At 41.1% G+C, this 10,048-nt stretch overlaps 1 protein-coding gene across 1 annotated transcript in view; it reads left to right on the top strand.

The window, feature by feature from the left end:
* LOC121934017 (tyrosine-protein phosphatase non-receptor type 9-like) overlaps positions 1-10,048 on the top strand; it is a 71,035-nt gene that overhangs the window by 31,291 nt on the left and 29,696 nt on the right. The gene's annotated exons all lie outside the window — the stretch shown is intronic.

Below are 10,048 nucleotides of genomic sequence, written 5' to 3' on the forward strand. Positions count from 1 at the left end.
TACATGGACTACACACACCACACACACACACACACCCACACAGAGGCAGATAGACTTACATAGATGGACTAGCACACAACAGAGAGAGAGAGAGGAGAAGATAGGTAAAAGAACCCTGGACTACACAGAGGAGAGAGAGAGAGAAGAGAGAGAGGATGAGAGGAGGAGAGGAGAGAGCGAGAGTCATAGATATGGACTTATCCACACACACAAACACACAGAGAGAGAGGAGCAGCGAGAGATAGAGAGCAGATACATACCTGGACTACACACACACACCGAGAGAGCGGGAGGAGGAGAGAGACGCAGGATACCTACATGGACTACACACACAGACACCACAGAGAGCAGCTACACTACATGGACTACACACCACACACACACACCACACCGAGAGAGAGCAGATACATACATGGACTACACACACACACACACACACACACACAGACGAGAGAGAGAGAGACAGGGAGAAGAGGGTGAGAGAGGGAGGAGAGAGAGAGAGAGCGAGAGAGATTTGCTGAAACATGAACAAAGATTTGCTAAATTTAAGAAAATCATCGCATCTCTCTTGGGCCTCCTGTCAACACTGATACCTTTACACCTATCTTTACACTAGATCCTGACATGTCCCCTAATTTCTTCATGCCTGTTAGCCTGGCTGCATTTCTTTTTAATCGTGATTTATAATCCAGTATTCCATGAAATCATGAACCAAGAGAGTTAATGCTTTAAACCTCTCAAATCCGCAACCTCAATCAGCAATTACATCAGAACTTTCTAACAAAAGGAATCCACTGCCCTCGGCAATTAATCACATTTAGTTAATAAAGCCTAGTTCCCAACACTCTGAGCTGCCTAAGGACAGTCCTCCAGCCCCAAATTAAGGTTTGCCTATGGATTTCAATAGCCAACAAAAGTATCTTCAGTGTAATTATACTCCCGCCACTGGTTTCCATTGACTAAAATACAATGGGCCTTCAGACCAATGAAACCAGTCCTAAAATCAAATAAACAATCAAATAAAATTGCTTTCCATTCTACCTAGATGGAAGGAAGGAAGAAGGAAGGAAGGAAGGAAGGAAGGAAAGCAGTATCTTCTGTGGTTTCTGTTATATTTCACAATCTTTAAGCCTGGAACAAAGCACTTCCGCACAACTCAACTATATTCGAGTCACCCATTTTAATTATTTTGGAGTAATTTTTAACCGCTTTCTCAAGTTGTTGAACTTCTCAAAGAGGGCAAATTAAGAGTCACAGTCTAGAGCATCAGGAAATAAAGTTTAAAATACATTATAAAGGGGGGCTAGAAAATGGGCAGAGCAGCTGCCGACAGGGCTTTGGGGAGGCTCATTCATGGGTCACTGTGTAAAGAACCAAAAATAATTTGACAACTGACGGTGGAAGGTTGTAGAAATATAGAGGCAGTGTGGCATGTTGTTGTGTGAGTGTTGGACTAGGGACACGGAGACCAGGTTTGAATCCTTGCTTGGCCATGGAAAATACTGGGCGACTTTGGTTAAGTCACACTCTCTCAGCTTCAGAGGAAGGCAGGGCAAACCTGCTCTGGACAAATCCTCCAAGAAGAGCCAGTGATAAGCTTGGCTTAGGTCGACGTAAGTTCCGAAATGACATGAAGGCACACAGCAAGAAGAAAAATACGGCACAAAACCAGAGAACACTAATGAGAGAAGAATGAGAGTGCAGTCTTTTTTCATTTTACAGACAGCACACTGGCAATAAAAAGCTATCCATCTACGTATGTACTCATGTCAAGTCTAGAAATGTCAGTTAAAAATGCCCCCAAATCCTGAGTCAACTTATCCAGATCAATTAAAGTACAGTAACTTTAACCTTATTTATGTATGTGTATATATATACATATATGTATATCTAACTATCCCCTGGTGAATGAAAAAATTTCATCTACCCTAAGATGAATGACACCTTCTAACACTCTCACCATCCAGCCTTTAGTTGAACACAATAGGTATTTGTCTGTAGGTTTTTTGGCATTGTTTTTCCTTTGCTTTGTCCTTTACCATCTTCTTACATTGCCCCCAAGTTTTACCCTCAACTTATCCACGGGTCATATCAAAAGCCTTATTTTGGCCCCAAAACCTGCCCTCGACGTATGTCAGGTTATATGATGGGTCTCAAAGAGCTGAAAAACATACATCTTAGAAACACTCCAAAGATCTCATACATGGCCATCTCTAAAGCTACCCAAACAGTATTTGGACATTTTCACAGCGTGGACTTCCAGAAACACAACATCCAAGAAGGTGGCGCTTTGGAAAGCAGTCCCAGGAAGAGACTAGCGCCGAATAATACTAGGAAAAGAGTACCATCAGGACCCTGTACCTAATAAAGTCCTAAATGACACCATTTTGGGCTCTGTTCATTTTTCTTCCAAGTAATATATATGAGACTTGTTTTTATTATATATAATAATACTATATATAAACGTGTGTGTGTGTGTGGGTATCACACACATTTTAATCCCTAACGCTCAGACACTGTGCACAAAAGGACCAATGTCTGAAAACAGTGTCCCTCGCTTGTCTTTCTGCACTGTCACTCCATCAGAACAAAGCTAACATAAGCCACTGTGTTATGAAACCAGGCCTTTCTAAAAAATATCCTAGGTCAACATTTTCCTTGAACACCACACAACACACAGCTTGGCAACAACAACCCAGTTCTCCACATGCTTGCAGCAGTGCAAAACACACACACACACCACCACACACACAACTCCATGCTAAGAATCTGCAAGCTATCTGATCAGCAAGATTGGCATTTCTTTTGTGCCATGAAAGAAAAGTGAAGGAATGGCCCACTCTCTCAGGAGTGTGAGTTACTTTTCTTCCCTGGACAAAGGCTCAGTCCTACTTGTTCAAATTAGGTTGCAAGTCAGGTTGTTTTTGAGTAGTTTTTATTTTTGCATAGCCCAATAACAAACCGTATCACACTACTGTTCCCAAAGTCTCCTACAGAAAACTAATTCGGGCCTCTTGAAGTGTGGCTAAAATAGAAGTTTAAATGCCAAGCAGATAAGCAAGCTTTAGAAAGCACTATTTTAATTTTCTTGAGGGTTTGTATTTCCAGTTTCGTGGCTTTATTTGTTCCACAGCAGAATCGATGGACCCCTGGTTGCAGTTTAATTCTGTGCAAAAAATAATAATCCCAAGCAGTCCCTATACTGTTCATAGTAAAAAAATAACAACCCGAACAAAAATCCGTATCAAGTAATAAAAACCATAAATAGCGTAAATAAAATAATAATAACAACAGCTGTAAAGTAAATCCTAAATGCAACTGACTGAACTAGTGACCACGGAAAAAAAAGCAGGTCTTGGAGCAAATGGGTCTCATTTTAGAACAAGGCCACCAGGCAGCATAGTAGGAGGCGGGCAACATGGGGTTCACAGATCAACCACAAATGTGTCGGACTCAACTCCATCAAGAGTCAGGTGGTTAGTAGTTTAGTGCTGGACTAAGACTCTGGAGACCAGGGTTCAAATCCTGCTCAGCCATGATATCCACTGCAAAGTGCATGCTCTCAGCCTCACCGAGGATGGCAATGGCAACCCCCCCCCCCGAAGAAATACTAATAAATAATAAAATCATTTTATCCCACACCTTGCGCAACACATCGGGGTCTTAATAACATTAAAAGTACATTCCGTAAAATAACCCCCAAACCCACCCCTTGTATGCCAAGAAAACGCCGTGGTAGAGTCGCCTTAGGGTTTGCTGTAGTCTTAAACAACTTTAAGGCACACAAACAAACTGTTGGCCCTTTGGCTGGAGTTTCTGGGATCTGAAGTCCAAAACACCTGGAAGACTAAAGTTTGGGAATCACTAAATGCTCTCAGCCTCAAGAGGATAGCAATGGCAAACCCCTTCTGAAGAACATGCCAAGAAAACCCATGATACCTGGTTGCCATAACTCTTAAACAGCTTTAAGGCACACGACAACAACAAACAGCAACCACTCCTATAACTTGCACCCAGTCTGCTCCTTGGCAATGAGAGTTTTAGGCCTAAGTGGTTCCCCCACTTTCATCCTCCAGATGTTTGGACTTCAGATCCCAGATTCCAGCCGTTGGCCACTTTGCGGTGGCTTTGGGATGTGGCCCAAACACCTGGAAGACTCAAGATCACTAAACGCCAGAGCACACCAGGATGGGGAAAGGAGGACACAAAGATCCGCATGGTCATGGCCCTCTAGTCTTCCCAAAATGCTTATCTTTATGAACTTTGCAACAATTTGCAAACACACAGGAAATCAGAGCCCCACCTTTATCCAAGGCTAGATGAAGCCTGCTTGGCTCATAAGCCTATAAGTGTGCAGTTTGCAAGTAAAAATGGTGCTTGTTCGGTCCTTATCTGTGCACAATTCTCCCAAGCGTTGTATCCAAATAGTTTTCTTTGCTTGCTTAGAGCAAGATGGCTGGGGGCGTTCTCCGGAAGACAACACTCCTGCACTTTATCTCTCCCTTGGCCTCCACATCCCATTTCATCCAGTAGAAAAAGGGATATATAACTTCACCCACGGCTTTTGCAACTGTTTCCCATTGTCCTTTCAACCTTGGAAAAACACGCTCCTTCGAGAAAAATTCAAGGTGTTGTTTTGCCGGAACTTTTACAACAATACACTGCTTGGCTCCGGATAACAGCTGCCCCGACCCAGGAGAGAAGGAAAGGGTTTTTTAAACAAATATAACCCCCTGAGTGTTTAATAGGAAGCATGGCCTGAAGCAGGGATGGTCTCTGCAGGACAAAATTTGGAAACTGGCATCTCCTCCCAGGGATGCTACTAGCTGCAATTCTGCAGTTCCTGCTTCGCTGGAAGCAATGTCGCTTCCAGATCTGTAATTGCACCACTGCAGCCTCTGGAAAAGGTTATGAGAGGCTTGCAAAAGAAAGAACACAGCCCAAAGAATTAACTAAATTAAGTTGAACCAGATGGGAGGACCTCCGAGGAAGAGGCAAAGGGGAGTATATACACACACACAACCTTGAACTTGCCAGTCTATGCTATCAAGGTTTCTTTAGGCTGGAGGAAACTCACGCAAAGTCACTAAAAGTGCATCATCTGCACTGTAGAAATAACACAGTTTGATACTATTTTAATTGCTGTGGCTCCATGCTAGAGAATCCTGGAGTTTGTAGTTTGACAAGGCACCACCAGCACTCTTTGGTAGAGAAGGCGAAAGATCTTGTGAAACTGCAAATCCCAAGATTTCGTAAGATGGAGCTACAGCATTCAAAGTGGTGGCAAACTTCATTATTTCTACAGTGTGTTTGTTGTTTGCCATCAAGTTGTTTCCAACTAAGCAAGGTGACCTTATCATGAGGTTTTCTTGAGGACCTTTGCCATTGCTTTCCCTGAGGCTGAGAGTGTGTGACTTCCCCACGATCATCCAGTGGGTTTCATGGCTCAGCTGGGAATCAAACCCTGGTCTCCAGAGTCATAGTCCAACATTCAAACCACTACACCATGCCATTACATTATACAGTGGGCCCTTGTTATACATTGGGTTTTGGTTCCAAGATCCCCCATGGATAACAAAATCTGTGTATGCTCAAGTCCCATTAAATATAATGACATAGCAAAATGGTACCCCTTATAAAAAATGGAAAATCAAGGTTTGATATTTGAAATTTATATATATTTTTTTATATTTTCAAACTGTGGATGCTTGAATCCGTGTATAAAAAAATCTGTGTATAAGAAAAGAAGGGCCAACTGTACTTACATTACCAAGATCATAGTCTAATTTATATATTTTGTAAGGATTACCATGCAGAACACACATGATTTGCTGTATGTTTTGTAGTTGTGTTGCTTTCCAGTTGTTTCTGACTTATGGTGACTCTAAGGCAACCCTACCATGGGGTTTTCTTGGCAAGTTTCTTCAGAGGCGGATTGCCATTGCCAACTTCTGAGGCTGAGAGAGTGTTACTTGCCCAAGGGCACCCAGTGGGTTTACATGGCAGAGCCTGGATTTGAACCCTGATCTCCCAGTGTCCTAGTCCAACACTCAAACTACTACACTGTGCTGGCTGTTTTATAGCAAATGTTATTTTAATTCAGTATGTTGGACACTTTTCCGCCTTTCTCTCTGCTACATCTATAGGTAGATTTTTCTCTTTTCCCAGCCATGTTCCATAGACGGGGCAACCAGATGCCATAACCACAAAGGAGGACAAGGCACCATAAAATGTAGGACGTTTGAGAAAAATGTAGTGCATTACAAAATAAAATTTAAAAACACTTGTGGACATAAAAATGGCCTGCATGGAAATCGGCAATAAATATATCGATACTAATTTGAACGGATTACATAACATTGTGATGCTCTTAGTACATAACTAAGTAATTTTAATTTAAATGTTTAATTTAATTTAAATTATTAAATTCAATTTAATTTAAATATTTTGTTTTATATGTTACGGAGGCAACTGTGGCTGCAAAAGTTTCAAATGGTTTTAATCCATTTCGTAAGATGGTAATTTGGTGGCTACAACCTGTATATACGGTTGTTGCGAATAAACTCTACTGTGCCACTTCTTGGTCAAGCTCAAAATGGGGGATATTTTGGGCAGAAGGTTGAAATTTAGGACATGTCCTGGAAAAGGACGTCATGGGGTCACCCTGGCCATAGAGACGGCAGATTGGTAAACAACAGAATTCCTCCAAAAATTATAGTACACTATTTGCAAAGTGAAATGTCTTATCAACTCCTTTCCAAAGTCTGCCACCCAATCCACATTTTGAAACCAGGGACGCAGGAAGAATCCTGAAGTTCAACGTAATCCAGTTTCTGCAAACTCCACTGACTCACAAATTTGTTTTACCAGTCAGATGACTGGCTGGACAGGCGTTCCAGTGAATCACATGGGCGGCTGAAGCCAGCCTGAAACAATGGGTGGCAATCCCACGCCAACCTCCCCCTCCTTGCACTTCTGAGCCATTAAAAAAAAAAACCTGGATAAGCTTGAATTCCTTTTTGGTTATCAGCTGGACAGGAGCAGGAAAAGGTCTCCAAAGCTGCAAGGCTACAGAGGCTTACCTGGAAGTTTGCCCCACTGAACTGAGCAGGACTTACTTCTAAGAAAATATGTGCAGCATTTTGGGTAGCAAAATTGGTGTGCAGCAAAGCTGTGACACCTGGGCTCTTGTACGGCTTGAAATATATATATATATATAGATTAGATTAGATTAGATTAGATAGATAGATAGATTTATTTATTTTGGTATCCATGGTGGTCCTGGAAGCGAATCCCAATGGATACCAAGGATCTACTATACCTGTTAAAACATATCAATTCCAAAAAAGTGAGCCTTGCCATTTTATATAAGGGATACCATTTCACCATTGCATTTTATGGGACTTGAGCATCCATGGATTTTGGTGTCCATGTGGGGATCCTAGAACCAAACCAATGGTACTTTTTAAAATATATCAGTTCCAAAAACCAAAGCTTGATTCTGCCATTTTACATAAGGGGCATAATTTTACTATAGACCGCCAGTGTGGTGTAGTGTATCAAGTGTTAGACTCTAGAGACCAGGGCTCGAATCCCAGTTTGGCCTTGGAAAGCCACTGGGTGACATTGGACAAGTCACACTCTTTTAGAGGATGGCAATGGCAAACTCCCTTTGAAGGAATTTGCCAGGAAAACCCCAGGATAGGTTCACTTTAGGATCACCATAAGTCTGAAACGACTTGAAGCCACACAGCAACAACAATTTTACTATGCTGTTGCATTCAATGGGACTTGAGCATCCACTGATTTTGGGATCCTGGAACCAAACTCCAGATGATACCAAGGGCCCATTGTACAGGATTCTTCCTTGGTTTTGCTACAACAAACAACCATGGCTACTCCACAATCATAGCTTGGACATTCCTTGCTTTCTTATCATTGCCACTTTTCTTCCACACCTCAGAAACACAACTCATTTCCTGCCTCTTCCTCCACGTATCCAGGCCTCCATATTCTATGGCTACAAAAGTTCAACACAAAAATCTTAAATGCACCTTTCCTTTGAAAGAAAAACCAAAACGACTGGTAGCATTCCTGCCACTTGGCATCCTCCTTGCAATCCTCTACAATGTGGCAGAAGAAAGTGTGGCGTAGTGGTTTGTGTGTTTGTCTAACTCTGGAGACCAAGGTTCAATTCCTGCTCAGCCATGAAACCCAATGGGTGACCTTGTGCAAGTCACACTCTCTAGCCTCCGGGGAAGGCAATAGGAAACCTCCTCTGAACAAATCTTGCCAAGAAAACTCCATGATAGGTTCACTTTAGGATCGCCATATGTCAGAAATTACTTGAAGCCACACAAAAAACAACAACAATTCAATGTACCTAGAAGGCATTCGGTTATGGAAGGATATTGTACCTGAAAACAGCAACTACTGTTTTCTGAAAAATGTGTGGATTGGAAAGACTTCCCGGAGTAAAAGAAAACATTTCCGGAAAATATGGAGGGGTAGCTGTGTTGGCCATTTAACAAATACAGACAAGAATCCATCAGTGATACCTTTATTGGCCAACTGAAATGCACAATATACTGCTTTGAAAACTTGCAACAAGTATATTGTGCATTTTGGTTGGCCAATAAAGGTATCACCAATGGATTTCCAGAAAATGTTTTATTGCCCTGAACCAAGGATGAACATGCTAAAGAATGGGACGATTCTTTTTGGCACTCCTGGTTTCTACTTTGATTGAGAGTTCCTGCATGGCAGAGGTTGGACTGGATGGCCCTTGCGGTCTCTTCCAACTCTACGATTCTATGATTCTATGATTCTAAGTGGCTTTTTCAGTGTTCAGGGACAAAACTATACATACATACCTTGGAAGCTTTCAGCCAAACCTTTTGGAGGCCAACTCTCATCTCTCCACTAAGTAAGATGACCTGATTTAATATGCTCAATATATTTGCTAAACAGAACTTTTTTATGTCCTTTCTGATTACTTCCCCCTTAAACACACTTCCCATTGCTTAATATTATATTCAAACAAATTCAGTGTTTTATATGGAAACTTTTATTAGAACATTTTATTTTATTAGGACATTTATTAAACATTTGCATTGTTTGAATTTAAGGGGCTATGGCAATGAGAACTGTTGATATACTAAATTCAGAAGGCCTAACAATCTGTGTATGATCTGCTGTGGTCTTCAACTAATCTACTTCCAACATTTTTATTTCTTTTTCTATTAAGGTTATAACTGTACCTCCAATTCCACTATCCAAAGAAAAATATGCACTTCTGTAGAAGCGCTTGGCCAACGCTGGATTCATTGCCGATAATGAATGTACTGTAAATGAATTTAATAAAACAGCGTGGGGTTTCTAAAATGCATTTCCCCCCTGGAAAAATATTAACTCCTGTGTTTGGAAACTTTTATGTCCCACATTCCTGCACCAAAAGAGGATTAATTCCATGAAATAAAAAAGCGTATTGATGGCATATCACACTAATCCAAAACAGGACTAACCAATTTACTGGAAACAATATAGAACTACTGTACATATTCAACAACATTATTATAACCATCCCGGGGAGGAAAAAGTCTTTCTGAAGACAAGATATACATTTTGCAATTTAAAAACTGTCAGCTCGCAGAGTAAGCAATTAAGTGTTTCAAAATATATAGGTATTTTTAGTTTCCTTCCAAACATTTTAAAACCTTATGCTATCCACAACAATGCAAAGAGTCAATTTTAATTGTACACGCTGCTAATTAAACTACTTTTTTGTTACAAGCAGCTTTTACTTTTGTGTATTAATAAAAATGAAGCTGAAGTCATGAAAATCAGGACTGTGGTTAAATGCTCCCTTAATAGCAACACTCCTTTACACTAATCCACTGCAAACACAGTCATGAATATGACTATTAGTCACTGCACTAAAAAACAAACACACTCAAAAGTAGTCAGTCTACTGCAGTGATTCCCAAAACCTTTGGTTCTCAAGGCAATTTGGACTTCAGCTCCCAGAAGGCTCCAGCGATCTTAGCCA

The sequence above is a fragment of the Sceloporus undulatus genome, chromosome 6, assembly GCF_019175285.1.
Source record: "Sceloporus undulatus isolate JIND9_A2432 ecotype Alabama chromosome 6, SceUnd_v1.1, whole genome shotgun sequence".
Taxonomy (NCBI): Eukaryota; Metazoa; Chordata; class Lepidosauria; order Squamata; family Phrynosomatidae; genus Sceloporus; species Sceloporus undulatus.